This window comes from Equus caballus, chromosome 19 (assembly GCF_041296265.1).
Source record: "Equus caballus isolate H_3958 breed thoroughbred chromosome 19, TB-T2T, whole genome shotgun sequence".
Lineage (NCBI taxonomy): Eukaryota > Metazoa > Chordata > Mammalia > Perissodactyla > Equidae > Equus > Equus caballus.
Window position 1 is genome coordinate 28,398,362 of NC_091702.1, and position 21,922 is coordinate 28,420,283.

Here is a 21,922-nt window from a genome sequence, read left to right on the forward strand (position 1 = left end):
CCCAAACACCACCCCAACTTCGGGCGGAAAAAGACCGCGCAGGCGCACTAGCACCCTGGTGCCCCATTTGCCCACTTGCCCCTCCTGGTCTCTGCAATTTCACTTCCGCTCCTTTGCCCATCTGCTTCCGGGGCATTGTAGGCTCGGCCCCTCCTCAGCTCTTACCCTCCTCTGCCCGAGGAGGGGGGGAGTCGAGGGGGTGGGGAAGAGTTGGTTGTTTGTTTACACGATGTGAGCGGAAAAAGAGACCAATAAAGTTTATTCTGGAAACAAAAGGAAAAAAAACAGGGGTGACAGAGAACGGAGACGGGGGCGGGGGCGTGTGGCGGGGGCTAGCGAGGAGACGGAGCTAGAAGGAGAAAGCGGCAGTTCCGGTGCCGCCGCTGCGGCCGCTGAGGTCTTGGGCTGCTGGTGCCGCGGCCGCTGGGGCTGGGGCCGCCGGCGACGCAGGGCTCGGGCCCGGCCGGGCAGCTCCGGAGCGGCGGGGGAGAGGGGCCGGGAGGCGGGGGCCGTGCCGCCCGCTCTCCTCTCCCTCGGCGCCGCCGCCGCCGCCGCCGCCGCCGCCCGCGGGGCTGGGACCCGATGCGGTTAGAGCCGCGGAGCCTGGAGGAGCCCCGAGCGTGAGTAAAGCGCGGTCGGGATGGGGCCGGGTGGGTGCCGGGGACTCGCGGGCGCGCCCGCCGCGTTGGGCGGGGGCCACCCGCCGGTCGTCTCTCGCGGCGTCGGCCGGCAGCGGAGTTCGCCCGCGATCGCCTCTCCCTCTCCCTAGCCTGCCGCTGGCCTCACCCAGATGCACTGGCGAGGGCTCGCCGCTCCCTCTCGCTGCTCCCCCGGCCCGCCGCCGCTCTCCGCGTTTCCTTCCTCTCCCATTTTTGGGGATGGGGCGGCTGGAGACTGAGGAAGTGAGCCCAGGGCCGCCGCCCCGCCGCGGTGGCTCGGTCCCCCGCGCCCTTGCACACCCACCCGGCCCGCGGTGGCTGGGCTGCCGGCGCCGAGCCGCGAGCCGTGCCTGCGGGGCTGTCACGCCCGAGGACTCCGGCCCCGCCGGCCCGGCGACCCTGCGTTCCCTCGTACTGGGTTTAAATCGCCCGGCTGGGGCTTGGAAGGAAAAGCGCTCCCCCCACCCCGCATTTCGCCTCCCACCCTTCCTCCCGAGGTTGTTTTTTTCCTTTCAACCGAGACAATCAAACGTGTTGGATCTTTCATTCATAGACCTGGGTCTGTGTGATTTGGGTCTTTGCTGAGGCTGTTACGCGATGCCTGTTTCATAGCTCCTCGGTGGTTCGGAAAGGCAGGGTAGCGCCCAGCATTGGGCGATGTAAACAGCAGACGTTCAGCCAGGGTGTTTTGACCGCGACTGGAGGGGTTTATTTTAGGATGCTAAAGGAAGAGTGGTGGTGGTGGCTAGTTACCAGACTTGGGAATCGAAAGCTGTTTTCTTAGATGTCGTTGACTGGGGAGCTGTTTACATAGTTAGAGAAAGGGTAAGGGGAGCGCAACCAGAGGGGGCTTTGTAGAAAAAACAGCCTTCATATTCTTTAATGAGGTGGAGTTGTGATTTCGTTTTGGTGAAGCTTCCTCATTCCAGCACTGCGCCTTTGTGCACATGCAGGACATGGTTTTGCGAGATGATGTTTTGAATCTTAGTTTGTGAGGCCTGAGAGAACCCTAGAAAACTTGGATAGGTAAACTCCTGGTAACTGAAGTCACTGGGTGATTTCTAGGGCCACATTTGAACCACTGCGGGCAATACTGGTCTCATGTTTTCCTGCTTAGAAACTAGGTTCTCTGGGTATTTACTTACATTGCACCGTACAGAATTTATGTGCTGTTTTACGTGTTGTTGGGAAAAGACCTGGAAAATGCTTAAGATATTATGTTACTAATTTAACATGTATAAATCGGAGCACTTTGTGTCTTTATTAATGGGCTCCCGAAGCAGCTACAGTGTAGGAATTTGTTAATATGTCCGTGTGTTCAAGTTTTAAGATTTTTTTAACTGAAGCATTGAATTCTGGTTGACAGCATAGATCTCTATCTAAACATCACATGTTCTGGAAAATTTTAATTATCAGATTAACTGTTCTGCAGTGTCATCAGCCAAAATTATCTGAAGAGGGCCCAGTGGGGGGGCGGGGGGGTGTGTGTGTGTTGGTGTTTTGTTTTTTAAGTTTTCTCACCTCGTGTTTTGGGATTAAAAAAAAAATTTCATCCTTGACTTTTTTCAAAAGTTTCTTATGGGTGTTTTATCATTGTAAAATAGAGTGCTTTCCTATTAAAATTACAAAATAGGTGATTGAAAGAAATGATAGCACATGATACAGAATAGTCTTTTTATATATCTAAAATTTTTTTAAATTTTAAGTAAGTTGGATATAGCGTTAAAGAGATGTCACTAAATATGAATAGTATACTTAAACTGAAAAATTACTGCATGAAAGTGTATGGTCTCATGGGGCTAGATATATCTAAAAGGGGGACTGTAAAAGAGCATTAGCTTTGCCTCGCTCTGTGCATGGAACAGCCCTTCTGGAGGCAGAGCTTCCTTCCTGTCAGGATAAGATCCTCTCCATCCCAAATAAGTATCCCCTTAAAAAGAAAACAAAAAACTGAATTTGTAAATAAAATACTTATATAATAAGGTAGATCATAATAACTTTTTTCCTGAAACAGTTTACTTTGTGTGTAGCTTTCCTTATTAGTGCCCTTTACTGAATAAAGTATTTTTAACATTTGCTATTACCATTTAAAGGGCATTTGCTCTGCTGATCTGTTTATTTCAAAAGAGCTAACTTAATCCCATTTGATCTCTTTAGCAACTAGAGTAGCATTATAAGGATCAGTTCTCTATTTTATTATTTTAATATGTTGAATTCCAAGGTAGGGGTGGTTCTTTCAATGAAATATGTTTCTTAAGCATTATAAAAGATTTCGTCTCTGGTGAAAATGTTTATGATCTTAAAAGTTGTGCAGTTTTAGAAGCTAAGTCTTGGCATATCATGGTTTATATTAGCACAGTTATCAAGCTGTTTTATTAAGTGTTGTTTATCTTGAGCTACACAACAATCCTGTAGACAAGGCTGTATTACTACCTCTGAGAAATGACATTTTCATCTGAGGTCAGACAGGTGTCAGGTGACAGACTCATTGACAAAATCAATGTTTTCTGACTCTTTTCATTATGTCATGCTACCTCCAACCTGCTCCAGCTTGCTTTTTAATAGATAAAGAAACTGGAGTCCAGAGAAGTTTAATTACTTAAGATCACCTTTTCCCTTATTCGCAGTAATAAATATATACATTTAATTCCGTATATAGTATAAACGGTGGTATTCAATCCTAGCTACATATTAGAATCATCCAGTTAGCTTTTTAAAAATACGAGTGCCAGCGTCTCATTCCCAGAGATTCTGATTTAATTGGTCTGAGATGGAGTCTAGACATCTGTTTGTTTGTTTTAAAGTTTGTTTTAAAGTTCCCCAGGTAATTTTAACAGACAAGATTGTAAAGCCCTTGCTTTCAAGGACCTTGCTTCTCTCTCTAGGTTCATCTCTGCTCCCTCCTCCTACAGCTCCCTTGACCTTTCCCTGCTTCTTGTGCAAATGCTGTTTGCTCTTCTGAAACGTTTGCGAACTCCGCACCTCTTCCTTAACTGGCTGACTCCTACTCATCTTCCCTATTATCTCCTTTGAAAAGTCTAGTCTGGGTCAGGTGTCCCTGCTTCCTGTTCCCATAGTATCTTGTACTCCCACTGTCATAGCATTGACTCACTGCATTGTAGTTGCCTATTTATTTGTATCCTCTAAGATGTAAATTCCATGAGAAGGATAGGGACTCTCTCTTTTATATACAGTTGTATTCTTATTGCCAAGCACAGTAGTCAGTACATAATAGGCACTTATTGACTGAATAAATAAATATGTTAGCAACATACTTCTTTATAATATGTAATAATTTATAAATGCCAGTTGAGTTTTTATTCTTGCCAAATACATTTAATATTTTTGGTCACTAAAAATGTACATCCCTAAATTTGCCACACATATGAATTTCATTTGGAGACAGTTGAGATGTTATAAATCATAAATTGTATCCAGAGTGACGCTCTACCCCAAACACACACACACGCAAAATTGGGGATCGTTATTATACACAGAACTGCACTGGAAATCAGGAGATGTGAGTTCCAATCCCAGTTTCACCACAAGTCTGTGTCCTTGGGCAAGTTTCCATCTCTTTGGGCCTCAGTTCCCTCATCTCTAACAGAGGAATCATACCGAGTGATTTCCATCGTACTCACTGATCTAGCCTTAAAATCCCCTGGGTACTGAAACATTGGTTTTGGAATCTGAAGCACCTTGATTCAAAACCTGGCTCTTACACTTACTGGCAGGATTGCTTTGGACATATTTCCTAATCTCTATAATGGGAGTAATTACTGCTCAATAGAGTTATTGTTGTTATTGTTGAGCTAAATGAGATAATGTAGCTCCAAGAGAGTTTTTGTCCTAGGTCAGGTGCTTGATAAATGTTCATTTCCTTTCCTATTAGGAGGTGTTAGATCTCATGAGTGGACTTACTTGAGATAACAGAAAGACACAGTTCATGTAATAAATCCTGTTTTCCACTTTGCTGACTACTAGCATTACAGGTGTGACTAGGGACCAAAAACGACTGTGGCTTTTAGTTTCGTTTTCAGGTGTTAGTCACCCTGCCTGGGAAATAATTATACCTAGAAGTTTGAACCATGACAGGATAGCAAGTGCCAAGCTGTCGATATATCTGTAATACATGATATGGAGGAGGGGAGAGTCCAAACTGATGACGTTACAGCATCTCCAAAGATGAGTAAAATCAGACTTGACCATTCTAAAAGACAGGAACAAATTAAAGCTAAGGATGATTTATAAAAGAAGACTCAGAGATTTCGGTGAAATCTCTGTTAACCAAAGCTTAAAATTCAGAGACCATTATTTAGTAATTTCCAGGAGATATAGGAAATACATATACCTCTGGTCAAGACCAATTCCAGAAAGTAAGATTGTTCTCAACATCAGATTAGCAGTTACAGGTATCAGCATACTGAAGTTGTTGATATTTTTCTCTATTTGGGAGCCGTGTTTCTTAATTTTATATAGTTACCTTAGCCTTTATTTATTTGGTAATAAAGAGTAACCTTACACACAAAGTAGTAAGATCTCTCTGCTGAAGTTGCTTGATACTAATCTTATTTTTGTATAAATCAAATTGACTTGCCTGAGTTTTCCCTTAAGTTTATGTTTAAAGTGAATTGTATTAATTATCTTTTTAGAAAAAATACTGTAATAAAAATTAAAAACTGTGGGTAGGAGAAACTAAAGTCTTAGGGTGTGAAAAAGAAATATGAGGCAACACATAGTGAGGTCTGAGGATTCAACCTGAAGGCTCGAGATTTAAATCATTCAAAAAGGTTATTCAACTTTAGATAGACTGACAGTGTCATATAGCTATATATATTATTCACATGTAATCCTTTATTATATGGATCAATTGATCCTGGTTAAGGAATTTTTAGTGTTCTTTCTCCCTCTCCCCAACTATATAGTTTGGGGAGTTTAAAGTTAAAATGCTCCAATAAAGAGTTTGTAAGTTTGTAATAAAAGTGATGGCTTAGAGCTTTTTCTTCAAGTTTACTATTTCTTAAAGTGGACCTGTTTTTAGTATGGATTCTAGAGCTCTGGTCTAGACGGCGGAGGGACTAAACTCCGATCCCAAACCACTACTTTCTATTTGTGTGTGGAGGAGAGGAGGCAGATTTTATCTCATCTTTGACTCTCTTTCTGCATGGATACAATAGGACTTGTAATATGATGCTTGCTAAGTAACTCACATAATTAATGAGATAATTTAAATGATCCCAAATTGCATAAAATTATTTACAGAAAAATGTATACATACTAATCATTATTTTAAACTTATATCTAATACAAGAATAACATGTTTCATGTTTGGCCTGCAATTAAATACTCATTTATTCTGTGTCATGTTAGTAGTTAACTTGATAATTTATCTAAATTACACTCATTTATAAGAGGTTAAGTTTTAGTAACTTTTAGCATATGATTGTAATTGTTACAAAGGAGTCTTTGTATCAGGGCCAGCATTGCCATTTGAAATAAATGTTGGATTAAAAAAAATAGTAAGAATTCTTAGAGACCATGCTCATTTAGTACACTTCAGATTTTAAATATTTGTGTAGTAGAAGCCAAAGAAGTGAGTGTTATAGTGTGAAAAAAGCTGTATTAGGATAGAATCGTTCTGCTCTGATCATAACTGTCTTGTCAGATTAGTAAGATTGATTGGAGAGATGCATCTTATAAAGTACTATAGAAATTTAAGGCAATATTATGAAGAGAGTTTTAACCATAAGTGTTTTAACGGGAGGAGACCATGTTTGTGTTCATTCTTGTAGCTTAGCATAGTGCCTGAATGTAGGTGACCAGTAAATATTGATATTTTTTGCAGTAGAATCATAATTGGAAATCAAAATACTTAGCTTTCTATCAGTTAGTAGCTATATACTTGAAACTATATGAAAAGTAGGTCAGTTGTTTACTTGGTCATTTGTTGAGTATAGATTTGAAATATATAAGAAACACTTTTCTATAAGTTGTTAGTTAACTAGTTGCATACTTCTCTTGATATTTGGAGACATTTTTAACAAAGATTGATATGTTAAGGAGAGGCTGTGTCCTATAGTGAAAAGAACACTAGATCAGAAATCCTAAAATCTGGGGTCTGTACTGAGCTATTAACTACCTGTCGGCCTTAAATCTTGACCTTCCAGCACTTGTTTCTTCACCTGGAAAATTTCTAAGATTCTTTACAATTCCAAAATTCTGTGAGACTCCTAGTATTTGAAAGTCTCTTTCTGATTTCAGGGAAGAGTAAGTAAGCCATTTCCTAGATGGAGGAGAGTTTATCTCAGTTTGTTGTATTTTCAGAAGCTGAATCTTTTTGTCTGCCTGTTTATAAATTTGCACATATTTGAAGGCCCTTGTGTGAAATTATGTGGCAGAGAAAAACTGTCATCAGAATAGAGTGGACTGGAAAGATTTTTTTCCTTCTTTCTGAAACCGTCAGTGACTGGAGAATTACTGCGGGCATGGCCATTTTGGTTACTGGCACTGAGAGAGCAGTTAAATGACTGACAGGCATTGAGAGTAGATCATCCATTGCATACCAGTTGCCAGGGTTATGAAGGCCAGCAGAGCTGTCACAGCACCCTTAATAGCCACTGGCCACCATCCTTACTTGTTAAAGACTTCTAGGAAAAAATGTTCCATAATTTCCCTTGGTAACCCATCCCACTAGATGGTTTTCAGAAAGTGTGTTCTAATCTTAGAAACATAATTCAAGAGGCATTTTTTTCTAGATGTGTCCTCTGTTGCGCAGACAAGTATATGGAAAGATGACAAAAGTTATTGTCCTTGATCAGAAAGCAATGGTGTTTACGTTATTGATTTGTTCTTTCTATAAATGTCCAAATTACCTTCAACTTTTGAATATTTTTTAACCATCAAACTGTTCAGGTCATGAGATATTTAGAGTTATTTTGAGTATGTACTCATTTTTCAACAAGCTAAGCAGATTGTGGCTTCTTTTTCTTTGACAGATCGTGCTTTTCCAAGTACTTTTCTGATGGACTTATTGCAGGTCTGGACCTGAAAGTACCATTACATTTTGAAATAATTGACTGCTTTTAGCCTAAAAATGAGTGAATTGTGGTTTCTTTTTCCTTAGGAGGTTAACTTCTTGGCAAGGCCAGAAATCTTGGAGTTTTTTGCTAAGTAAGCTACTATTCTGTGATTATAGATTTATGGAGCACATCATCAAATGTAAGGCAACATCAATGGGAAGAACTGTGGGGAAAAAGATTGAAATTAGGCCCTACTATGAGGTCCAGTCTGAAATCAAGCCATACATGACAGCAAAGAGAGGAAAAATTACATATTCAAACTGCCGTTTTTATACTTATCATAAATATTACTAGTAACATCATTTTAAAGTTATTTTCCATATGATGATTCCTTAAAATCTAGTGGCTATTATTATTTGCCATTGAAACCCTGATAGGCAGCATCTTAAAATATTTATAAAAATGATATTTGTATTCTTTTTCTCTAACTACGTATCAGTTGTAAAAATTGACATGACTTTAGTAAAGCAGTTTCTGTACTTGATAATTACACAAGTATATCTTAAAGCAATTTAGAATATTAGTAATTTGTAGACTGGTTGTTTCTTTGTTTTCTCTTTACTAAAAATGACCAACTTTCAGCTTTCTTAGTGATATTATGGAACTCCAGATTTCCTCAAAGTCACTTTGAATAATTTGACTGTTTCTTTGCAATGAAAGTCAGTTCTTTTTACAGCTATTCACTGTTCATGGACACTACTAACGTACAGCAAATGTATCTGCTAGTATACAACTATTAAAGCACGTCTAAATGTATCATGCTATGGTCTTTTTTGTTGAACATAAATTTGTTGAGTACATTCCTCCTGCAAATAATTTTTTCCCAGCCAAAGTGGAGGCAAGCAATCTGACAGCAGGACAGAATATTTGAAGTCAGGACAGTCTTAGAAGAATCCACAAATGTGGTCAATGTACTTAGGCTTCTTTAACTTTCCTTCTCCTAAATGTATGTCATAATGGTTAAGAGCATATACTCTGAAACCAGACTATCAAAATTACTGATTTCCTAACTTAGGGCAAGTTATTTAACTGTCAGGGTTAAATATTCTCTGGGTTAATACATATTTCCTGATTTGTAAAAGTGGGATAATAGCAGTACCTACATCATAATATTGCCATGAGGTTTCGCTGACTAATACATGGAAGCATTTAGAACAGCGCCTAGCACATAGTATGTGCTCAGTATGTGTAAGCTCCTTGAGAGCACGAACCATGTCATATTCATCAATTTATTTGGGTGCTTTAACATTATGTAGTGAATTGAATTCTGTCCATTCTTAGGATTTACTAATGGATCCAATCTCTGGAGAGCAAACAATAAGGTTGCCTTCTAACAAGCTTCTTGACATTACCACTTGCTTTTTGTTCTATTACAACTTTTTAAGTTTCATTCTAGCTCCAGGAATCTGAATTCTATTTCATACCTTGTCCTAAGAGAAGTTAGCGTATGGAGATTTAGCTTGATAGGACTGAGGAATTCGTGGACAGAAGGTATTAAGTAAATGGATGTCCATTTTTCCCATCTATAATGAGCTTCTTACGGATTGATTTTCCCTGTCCATTCCTGGAATCAGAATCCCTGGCAGATATCTTCATAGCACTCTGCCATTGAAGCAGTGCTTGTTCATGCTGTGAGATAGTTCCTTTCCCTGTCTTTCTTTATGCACTAGATAGTAATTGTTTCATGTTGTCACAAAGTCCCTATGTTACGTGGCTTTTATAAAATTCTCATGTCATGTTTTAAAGCTGCTTGTGTCTCACTTGCCCGTTACACTTGCTATGAGGTCTTTATTGAAGACAGTATTTAACTTGTTTATGTATCATTCTGTTTGTTGCCTAGTTTACACTGACTGGACATTGTGTAAACCTTAAAAGCCGTTTATGTCAAAATAGGGAGAGCAACTCTGTGTTTTGATTATTCCCATCAGTTCAGTCTCTGTTTGCCTTTAATCACTCAGGTGGCCACCTACGTCATTGATACAAGTTTCTGTGGCATCATCTACCTGGTTTCAGTACTGTTGTTGGCACCTTATATAAATGAGACTGTTAGTTCATCTTTAAGTTTTTGGTAAATATATGTGAGTTTATGTTTTCTTACATCTTACTTTTTAGCAGTTTAGACTGCTCTTGATGGTCACACGAGGTGACTTATTTTTCTCAAGATGATGATCATACAGTCTAAATTTCTCATACATCAGATTAATAATAAAACCCACACAGTTTTAAAAAACTACATATATTGTTATTAATTTATATGACGATTGCTTTAGAAAGTATCTGTAATTTTTAGCGTAATTATTCACCATTTTTCATTGTTACTTGCTTTTAAAGAATTATTAAGCATAGTTCCAAACATTTCTTTATGCCTGTAAAACTTTTTTTACAAAGAATAGAATTTTGCCTCTTTTTGGGGGGGTAGTATGCACAGTGAAAAAAAGATGACAGTGGGCTGCCCTTGTACCAACCAAGAATTTGTTGCCATACCATGTGGTTATGGCTAACCTAGGCAGTGAAGTGAAGAGTTTACTTATTTTAAAATAGCATCACAAAGAATTAGAGCTGACAACTTATGGGAGAAAATTTCCTTGATTTTCTAAGTGTACACATCAGTATGTATATTTTGAGTTACCCCAAACCTAAATTTTAATATTATGAATCTGGGAAAGGGGAATGTTATGAACTTTGTGTATATTATCTCCCTTAATGCCCACAATAGCACTTTAGTGCACATGTAGTCTCTCTGTGTCACAAATTAGGAAACTGGAGTTCTACATCTAATCAGTACAGTGGAGTCTTATCACATGAATTCAACTAGTATACTCAGCCAAAAGTAAAAACATAATAAAAGTAATCATTTAAATATTACAGTCACATCCTACTACTGAGCTTTTGCTCCAAAGTAGACATGAGATTAAAGATAGGAATTTGCTGTCGCCTCAACTGGTCTCAATATGCAAATATGGGCATCTCACTGTATTGAATGTGATTCTGTTATTTAGACCTATATATAGAATGTTCTTAGAACATGGCCTCTATTACCAAGCGTCTAGTGCTGAACCAAAGAAACAGCAGTTTGTTCCAGTGCTGAAATAAAACAGCGATTTGTTTTAGACTTGCTGAGCAATTGTGTTGATTTCCAAGGTAGCCTGCAGGTATGGCCACAACAAACTATTATCTATGCATGTGTGCTCTCTCTGATACATGTATGCACATGCATAAACCCACACCCTTTTAAGTACTACATATATTTTATGTGTTACATATATAATTTTATTGTGTATTCTAGATTGCTGTATATATATTATATCTTTATACAAAACATTTCTGTACAAGGTGGTATACAAACAAAATGTGCACTGTAATTTATGGGTGATTTAAGACATTTTTCAAGGAGAATGTTGACTCCCTACATCCAAAGACTATGTTTGTGTTGTTTGCCACTGTATAACTGTATACCTTGGGTCTAGCACATTGCCAAGGACAAGGTTTATTGAATAAATGGAGAAAAAAATGTTTAATCACTCAGCTATTTATTTTTTTAAATGTAAATAGACATATGGCGATCATATTTTCTCAGCCCAAATTTTGAAGGCACTTTTGAAAAATCTCTTTCATTTCCCAGATGGGTTACTCTTAAGTCATATTAGAATAATATGGAAAATAGAATATTAGAAATTATAACTATTTCACAACGTCTGATCCTAACGTGACCACTGGAGGACTTACCATTATTTATGTTTGTTTCCTTTCTCCCATCTGTTGTTTTATAGGTATGGGGGTTTGCGAAAGGAAACTCATAGGCAGAATTTACTTTATGAAAACTGTGAGTGGGTTTCTGCTCTTTTGCCTAGAGAAATGGAAAGACTAGAAGATAGAAAATGTAAATAAGTAACAAATCTACATGTTACTTTCACCTCCTTATGTAATATTCTTCCCTTTCTACAAATACTGTTTGAGTGTCCTATCTGATCTGTGTGGGGAAGTGGAAGTTCCCCTGGAGCCTTGGAAAGAGAAAAGTATACCCTGAGTTGCCATGTGCCATTCTTTCTGACTGGCCAGAAGACATGACTTCTCTACTACAGTGGGGAGAAGGAAAGGTTTGATGCAGTGAAATGGGACATTTGCTTATAATTCCAGATCAGAACCAGATTATATAACCTGCCTGTTAACTACATGACACTGAATAAACCATTTATGTTCTATGAGCTTGAAATGTTGTTACTGTATAGCTAATAACTGAAATATATGTTTCCAGGGTGCTGTGTGCCAGAAATGAGCTTGTGCAAACAAGCTTTAAGAATGTAGAACCCCAATAAACGAGCAACTCTAAATAAAATAGGATATTATTTCAACAGTATATTAAGTGTATTTTATGATTGCCAAGTAGGAATTATTCTAAGAGTGCAAAAATGGCTTAATATGAAATTTTATAATAGGTCAATAAATCTGATGAGGGAAATAAAGATCAGATCAGTAAATATGGAAAAGAAACTAATAATTTCCTTTCGTTTCTTTAAAAACAGGAATGAAGAGAAATTTCCTTAACAAAATATATCAAACTAAAAGTTAAAGTCATATTTAATAATGAAACATTAGAGAAGTAACCATTTTTTAAAACGTGGCAACCCATTATTGCTACATTATTATATAATATTGTTTTGGAAGTTCTGGCCAATACAATAAGACATGAGTTAGAAAGAAGAGGAGTAAATACTGAAAAAGAAGCTGCACAATCCCATTTTTGGTGTGATATGATTGCATTCCTAGGAAAACCAAGAGTCAACTGAGAAATTATTAGAATTAATAAGACTATAGAATAACTAGATAAAACAAATACTTTAAAATCAGTAGTTCTTTATGATAGCAATAATTGTTTAGAAAATATAACATAAAAATCATTTTTAACAATAACAGAAAATTTAAAATTATGTTAATAAGAAATATGTGAGCCCATGTGAAGAAACTATTGGGATATTGGGGGGCGGGGGCAGGGGACAAGGGTGCCACAGCTGGAGAACATTATGTTCCTGAGTGGGAAATCCAGCTATTACAAATATCAGTTTTTCTCAAGTTAATTTACAGGTTTAGCATAATCTTAATTTCTTAAAAGTGTGTTTGAGAAATTAATAAGATAATTCTTAATTTTGTCCAAGTGACTAAACAGCTAAAAATGAGATCACTGTTAAGTAAAAAACCAAGTACAGTGATAGAGAGCTAACCCTATAGCCCTATCAGATACCAAAATATACTGTAAAATTACAGTAAATAAAAGAGGTGGTTACTGGCATATGCATTGATAGTAAAGTCAGCGAAAAGGAGTAGAGATCCCAGAAACAGACATCCTAAATATAATCAAGGAGTCATCAGAAATCAGTAGAAAATGAAGACATTCAGTAAATGTTTTTATTAGAGTGTTAAATAGATAAACAAAGTCAGTTTGAATCTTTATCTCATCTTACATACCAAAATAAATTCTGGGTAAAGTGAAGAGTTAAGTGAGAGAGAGTAAATATCCTTATGCTAGTCTCAAGAAAGATATTTACCTGGATGGGGAGGTACCTTACAAACATGAAAGAATTGGAAGGACTCACGAGGGGAAGGTTCTTTACATTTGACTTTTAAATAAAACATTGACATTTATTCTGTCTTTTTCTCCCCCCCCCCCCCCGCCCCGTACAAATGAACAAATTAAAAGATGTGCAAGCCAGGATTAGAAATTTGCAAGAATGTAACATATTATTTAAGGTGTTCAAATACTTTCAGAAACACCAATATCCATGTGGATGAATGAACAAAGAACTTGAGAAAACAGGTTCATTTACTAAAGAGAAAATAAAAGTATATGGGAAAATGTTTTTCCCTAGCAGGTAATCAAAGAAATGAAACTTTAACATGCAGTGATTATGTTCTTACTTTTTGAGTTAGCAAGAAGTTTTTTCTAATGTGGTGGTGTGGTGAAGGTGCCATAAAATGGGCTTGCTCGTGTATTTCTACTGGCATCTAAGTTGATTTGACCCTTTTGGAAAGCAAGTCAGGAATCTTTTTGCCTTTAAAATTAACATACCTTTTGGCCGCATAATTTCATTTGCAGCATTATATATAATGAAATTTTAAAACAGCTTAGGTATTCAACAAGTAAACTGTGCTATGTCTCCTATAGAAATAGGTAGTCATAGAAGACTATTGTTTATGAAGAATTTAAAATAATTTCAGGAAATGTTTTTGAGGTGAAAAAAGCAAGATACAAAATTATTATACTATATGAGCACAATTATATAAACCAAAGAAATCAACTAAAAATATGCATAGAAAAAAAGCTGTAAGGAAATACATCAAAAAATGGTAGTAATTGTTGTCTCAGGTGCATTTTCTGCTGTTTTGTTTTCCTCTTTCATCTGTGCACCAGCATGTTAGTAGACACTGCAGTCTATTTAAGTGAATGAATTTCTCTAATAAGCATGAGTTACTTTTACTTTGAAAGAAATATGAATACAGTCTACATCTAAGTTAAGAAGTGTGGAAAGCACTCTGGAAAGGAACCTAGTTAATAATACGTTACACTTAGATTTCCAGTTTTGAAAATGTTTTCACATTTCTATTTTTTGTGATCCTTTTCTGTTAACATCACTGCTTGCGTAAGTTAGAAATTTGTTTTAACCTTGAGTCTGTCATCTCTGACCTACCAAATCCAACTGACCACCAGACCTTGAGTATTCTTTCTTAGAAATGTCTCTTGAGGGCCGGCTCCGTGGCCGAGTGGTTAAGTTCACGCGCTCTGATGCAGTGGCCCAGGGTTCGGATCCTGGCATGGACATGGCACTGCTCGTCAGGCCACGTTGAGGTGGCGTCCCACATCCCACAACTAGAAGGGCATGAAACTAAGATATACAACTGTGTACAGGGGGCTTTGGGAAGATAAAGCAGGGGGGAAAAAAAGGAAGATTGGCAACAGTTGTTAGCCCAGGTGCCAATCTTTAAAAAAAAAAAAAAAGAAATGTCTCTTGATTTCATCTCCATCTTTTCTCATAGTCACTGCCTTAGTTGATCCTTTCCTGTACTACTGAAGTATCCCAACTCGTCTCACCACTCTTCTTCTCCTTTTTTACTTTCCACACTGCTGCCAGAATTATCAAACTTGTAAACAACTAGCAGGATTTCGTGTATGTGCTGTAATAAATAGGCTCTATAGAAGAAAGCAGGGGAGAGATCGACACTGTTCCACACTCCTGCCAAAATATCAGCCTAAAACACAAAATTGATCTGCTTAAAGCTTGGTAATTCCTTGTGACCTACATTGCTGCTTCTCAAGCTTTAGGTGTATGTGAGAATCCCCTGGGGAATCCCCTTTTGCCATGGCTGCTCCTACCCAGTAACTTGCTCACCTGGCACACTGTCTTCAGCTTCTCTGTAATCTGTGTAAAGTATTCCTGGACTCTCCTGGGCAGAGTTGATCTCTGCCTCCTCTGTGTTTCCACAGCCTCTATTTGTTACAATACATACATACTAACTTTTGCTTGGTTTTCTACATCTCTCTCTTCCTCAATAGACTATGAGCCTCTTGAGGTCAGCTATGCCATTTTATTTCTCATATACCTCTAGTATAAGTCTGGCACATAATATTTGCTTGATAAATGTTTGTCATATGATTAACAGTCCAGTAACGATGGCCGAGGAGTGTTTAGTCCCAATTTTTTAGTGAGGAAGATGAGGTCTTAAGAAGTTAAGTATTTGCTTTCAGTTACCCAGCTTATTGAGTCTAGACTTGAGACTTGTATCCAAGACACCTGGCTTCTTTTCTGTTTTTGGTCTTTCCAGAAAAGGTAAACAGACTACCACAGTAAAAGTTCACACACATCCCTTTTTAAGACTTTTTTTTTTCCTGCTTACATATTAGTTGATCTTTTATCATGTTTGGGGGAAAAGGTGTTTTAATAAACTTTTTCATCATATTCACACTTTATGAAATACTATCCATTCCTCTTGGGCAAGAACTGAATATTATATATTAAGCTATTTGTCTCTGTTTCATATCTGACCGCCTATACTTTACTTTGTGATGCTTACGTGTATCCCTTGCAGAAACCGTACTGTATTACCTAATGGGGTGTCCACAAATACTTATTTAATTAAATTCAGCTGACATTTATGTAGGTAGCATTTTATTCTGCAACCATTAAGACAAAAAGCTATAAATATATATATGTATTCAAGTGGGTTTCCATTGTATTTTTTAAAGCTCAATTTCCAAAGTTTAAATGTGTTTAGCTTTGCCGTAGACTTCAGTCTTAAGGTGTTGATGGAAATCAACCACCAGCTGCAGAGTTCAGATCCAGTATGCCATAGAATACATCTAGCTATGGCTTAAACCAAATGTTAGCTATGAAATATTTAGTAGCAACTGTTCTTTTAAAAGAAACATTTTAGATAATTAGAGTCATCTTGTAATATCCTTACACCCAGCTGTCAGCTTTTTACTTTTTCTGCCAATATTTCTGGAACTGAAATCAAGAAAATGGAAATTAGGGTACCACACTTTGAAGTACACTAAACACTTGAAAAACTGTTCTGTGGAATAAGATTTCCAAATAGAGTTTCTCAGTCAGTCTCAAAAGAGTTTTATAAAAATCAAATATCTATAATAACCCTCTCTAATATTAAGCTGAAATACATACATTAATAAATAATAGGGGCATTTGAGAAATTGAAGAATTGCCTCTATTAATAGCATTGGACTTATCAAAGTAAATTTGAGCATTTAATACCATTTTTTAAATTTTCTGCTACTCTCTCTTAATTTTGTTACTATGTTTAATCAGCGTCACACTATCCTTCCATTCTCCCTTTCTTTTGCTTTCTTTTTGCTTTCTTCTAATATACTCAAATCTCTATTTTCTATCACATCAACTTTCAATAGTATTCCTGATTCCCCACCATGTTAGACAATGAGAATAGTACCCTATTTTTCCTTTCAAGTCCTCTCCCACCCTTCCACAGCCCGTCATATATACAGTTACTTTTTACGTTATCAAGTAATGGTAACGTTCACATTCTATTTTATAACCATACTTAAATCCTCTGATGTTTTGACTGTAGGTAGATTTTAATAGTTGAAGCTAATAGTATTTACGTTAATATGATTATGTAAAAATGTTTCATTCCACAACCAAGTAGAGTACTAGGATTGGAGTTTTTTCCTGTATGTTCAGTACACACACACATGCAAACATGCACACGCCACAATCAAATGGCATTTATTCTAGAAATACAAGGGTCATTTTAATGTTAGGAAATCTGTAACACACGTATAAGCACACATTTTCTCTCTCTCTCCCCCCCATCTCCCTCTCTCTTTTTCTCTCTTTCTCTGTCTCACACACACACAACTATAGTAAAATAGGAATAGAAAGCTATTCCTTGACATATTAAATAATAGCTATCCCACTCCAGAAGCTTCAGTTAGGTTTAATAATGAAAGATTCACTTTCCATTCACATTATAAATAATGCAAGGAACAATCAGTTGCTATTTTCTCACCTTTTTTGTGTTGGTGTACCATACTTGTACAGTTAGATAAGGGAAAGAAAACAAGTATAATAAGAAAGGAGGAGACAGATTATTGTTTGCAAATTTTACTTTCCATATCCATTTCTCTTTCTCCTAACTGCCCACTCATATCCTGCCTCTCAAATTGTAACCAATGTTAACAAAGTGATTAATTGTAAGGGAGAAAATCAGAGGTATATAAGAATACATGTTTATATGTACTTGTTAATCCAGATTTTTAATTTTATTAGTATAGAATTGTAATCAACACTTTTTTGCTTTAATGTCTTCTGAGTCTATGATTATATTCCCCTTTTAAATTTTTATTTAATTTTCATCATCAAAATAAATACATCTTCCAGTAATGACAGTATGAGGAGGTTAGGTGATTCCTCCTCCATAGAAAAGAAGCATAAGAATGCTGGAGTAAGTATATTAATATCAGCTAAAATATATTTTCTTTAAAAAAAAAGTACTAGAGACAAAGAAGGACATTTCAAAATTATAAAGGAATGAATACAGCAGGACAATATAAACACAAATATATATGCACTTAATAACAGAGGCAAAAAATACATGAAGCAAAAACTGATAGAATTGAAAGGAGAAATAGGCAGTTCAACATTTAGAGTTGGAGATTTCAGTACTCTTCTCTCAACAATTGGTGGAATAAGTAGACGGAAAAATAGGATATAGAAGACTTGAATAAGGCAATCAACCAAGTTGACCTAATTGACCTAATTGACTTCTACAGGATACCACACCCAGCAGCACACTCACAGTGCGTTTGAAACATTCATCAGGATGAGCCATATATTGGCCCACAAACATAAAATGTGTTAATAAATATGAAACGATTGAAATTATGGACTGTGTTCTGCAACCACAAAGAAAGTCAATTAAAAATCAATACAGAAAAACTTAAAGTCCCCAAATATGAGGAAATTAAATGACATATTCTAAGTAACCCATGGATGAAACAACAATTAACAGGGGGAATTAGAAAATATTTTTAACTGAATGAAAATAAAAATACAACATATCACAAAATATTTGGTGTGTAGTTAAAGCAGTGCTAAGAAAAAAATGTGTAGCTTTAAATGCTTATACTGGAAAAGAAGGAAGTTCTAAAATCAATTATGTAAGCTGCTACCTTAAGAAGTTAGAAAAGAAAGAGTAAATTAAACCCAAAGTAAATAGAAAAAAGGAAATAAGGTCACAACAGAAATCAAGGAAATAGAAAATAGAGAAAATTAATGAAATGAAAAGCTGATTCTTTAAAATGTTCAGTAAAACTGGTAAACTTTTAACTAGAATGATCAAGAAGAAAAGAGAGATGTAAATTAACAATATTAGGAATGAAAGAATGAGTATTATTACAGATACTATAGATACTTAAGATAATAAAGGAATATTATGGACAACTTTATACCAATCAATTTGACGACTTAGATGAAATGGACAAATTCCTTCAAAACTACAAATGACCAAAACTGACTCAAGAAGAAATAGAAAATCCAAGTAGACTTATATAGAATAAAGAAATTCAATTAGCAATTAAAAACCTTCCAACAACAACAAGAATCCACCCCCAATGGCATAGCTGGTAATTTTTTGAAACACTGAAGGAAGGAAAAATACCAGTCCTACGCAGATTTTCAGAAAACAGAGGAGTAAAGAGAATATCACAGCTTATTTTATGAGGCCAGTATTACCTGGACACCAAAGCCAAAGTCATCACAAGAAAAGAAAACTAGCAGCCAATATTTCTCATGAACATAGACACAAAAATCCTTAACAATATATTGGCATATTAAATCTAGCAATATATAAAATGGATAATATATCATGGCTATGTGAGCTTTATCCCAGCAATGAAAGGCTGGCTTAACTTCTAAATATCAGTTCCATGTAATACACCAGTGTATTAATGTTGAATGTAATAAAGTTGAAAAACCATATGATCATCTCAATAGACGCAGAAAAGATATTTGACAAAATTCAACACAAACTTAATAAAAACATTCAGCAAACTAGGAATTGAAGGCAACTTCCTCAACTCGATAAAAGATGTCTATGAAAAAAAACTAAAAGCATACTTCATGGTGTATGATTTTATGCTTTTCCAGTTAGGATCAAGAACAAGGCAAAGATGTTTGCTCTCATCACTTTTATTCAGCATTATGCCGGGAAGTTCTAGCCAGTGCAGCATGACAAGAAAAAGAAAGGACATGTAGAATAGAAAGGAAGAAGTAAAACTGTTTTATTCATGAGTGGCATGTTTGTGGAAAGTTCTAAGGAATTTGCATTTAAAAACCTAATAGAACTAATATGTGAATTTAGCAGGGCTGAAGGATACAAAATAATAAATGAGAATTACTTGTATTTCTATATAATAGCAATGAACAAGCCAAAATGAAATTAGAAAACAAAACCACAATAGTATTATATACTTAGAAATAAATTTAACAAAAGATATGCAAAATCTGTACACTGAAACTACAAGATATTGCTGACAGAAATTAAAGAAGACCTAAATTAATTGAGCAATACTGCATGTTCTTGAATTGGAAGACAATATTGTTAGGATGGCAATTCTCATGAAACTGATCTATGGAGTTAGTGTAATTCCAATCAAACTCTTGTCAGTCTTCGTAGAAATTGACAAGCTGGTTCTAAAATTTATATGGAAATGCAAAGATACAAAATAGCAAAAAAGTTTTTTTAGGTACAAAATCTGAGGACTTACAGTACCTGACTTTTAGACTTGCTATAAAGCCACGCTAGTCAAAATAGTACACTATAAGCACAAGGATAGACATAGAGATGAATGAAAGAAATTTGAGAGTCTGTAAATAGAACCATACTTAATATGATAATTGACTTTTTACAAAGGCACCAAGGTAATTCAAGGGGGAAAGAATAGTCTTTTCAAAAAACGATGCTAGAATAACTAGGTATCCATATGGATGAATAAAAAAAAATCTTAATGTCTTCACACTAAACCCCAAAATTCATTCAAAATGGATCCTAGGCCTAAGCATAAATGCTAAAAACATCATGCTAAATAAAAGAAGCCAGACACAAAAGATTACAGGCTGTATCACTCCTTTGATACAAAATTCTAGAATAAGCAAAACTATAGTGACAGAAAGCAGATTAGTAGTTACCTAGAACCTGGGGTAGAAGTGGAGATTGACGATTTGACTGCAAAGGGAGAAAACTTTTGGGGGTGGGTAATTGAAGTGTTTTGAATTATCAAATTTGGTTTTATTGGTAGTCTTCACAACTGTATACATATACCAAGACTTATGAAACTGAATTTTAAATTATACCCCAAATAAAGCTGAAATAAAAATAATACAGTAATGTAGTTTTAAATTACTACTGAAAGGTTAATAAAAACAGCAGTGTACTACCCCCCTTTCTTCCCATCCTCTCCCCCTAACTTGTCGTGTGTCGTTCTTCAGGAAAACCACTTCTGATTATTTTAGCTACTACACGTATGTACCACCTTGTAATAATGGGGTAACTGCTGTTTCTTGGCCCACCAATATTTAACATCCATTAATTTCCTCCTATAACGTGTGATTTTTAACTCTCTTAATACCCTCCTTCATTATCGCATCATCCCGCTATATTTAATTTTTACTGGTTAAATCTACACTTACTGTTTCCATTATTATGACCATATAAATATTGTTCAGTAATGAAGCAAATAGTGCATATGGTTATATCTTTTCTGGTAACAGCTTTTTTGTTTTAATTAAATAATTGCCTCATGTTAGAAATTTGCCTAGTTACCATTGCATCTGAGTTTGTCTTCCCACAGGCTTCAAGCCATCTTTGTAATAACTTTCACCTGTGAGATCATTGGTTTGGTTATTTTCCTAAGATATCCTTCCTAGAGCCTTCAGTTTTTCTTATATAATGTTGACTGGTCCCTCAGTCTTTCACAGCTGTTGTCGTAAGACTCCTCTTTGCTCTCATCCTGGAAATTCCCTCCACCTGCTTCCTGTGTTGGAGCCTTGATTTCCTGTGCCCTATACCTTCATGGTTTACTGCCTCATTTACAGGAGCATATCCTCTAGTGGCTTCCTGAAAAGAGGTAACTGAGAGGTAAATTTTTTGAGATTTTGGATACCTAAATGTGTCATATTCTACTCCTACAATTATGTGGTATTTTATATGAGTGTGGAATTCTAGGTTGAAAATCATTTTTACTCAGAATTTTTGAAGTATTGCTGTATATCTTTTAGCGTCCAGTTTTGCTTTGAGTGGTCCAATGCTGTACTGGTACCTGATCTTTTATTTTTTTCTCTTTGGAAATGATGATCTTCTTTCATGCCTGGTATTCTGAAATTTTATGGAGCAGTACTTTGGTGTGGGTCTTTTTTCATTTATTGTGCTGCGCACTCAGTGGGTCCGTGCTTTCTACAGACTCACATCCTTCAATTCTTGGAAATTTTCTTGCCTTACCTTTTTGATATTTTTTCTTCTCTATTTTCATTGTTCTTTCTGGAATTCCTACAAGTCATATATTAGACTTCCTGGATTGCCTTTTCTAATTTTTTTACCTTTCCCTCCTACTACTCATCTCTTTCTTTTTATTCTGCCTTCTGGAAAATTGCCTTGACTTTA

At 36.5% G+C, this 21,922-nt stretch overlaps 1 protein-coding gene across 1 annotated transcript in view; it reads left to right on the forward strand.

Annotated features, from left to right (window-relative positions):
• The first annotated feature begins 477 nt into the window (after positions 1-477).
• Positions 478-21,922, forward strand: part of PIK3CA (phosphatidylinositol-4,5-bisphosphate 3-kinase catalytic subunit alpha) — a 72,851-nt gene continuing 51,406 nt past the window's right edge. The window contains exon 1 of the mRNA XM_023623333.2: positions 478-620. The gene's annotated coding sequence lies outside the window, so the exon portion shown is untranslated. The remainder of the gene's footprint in view (positions 621-21,922) is intronic.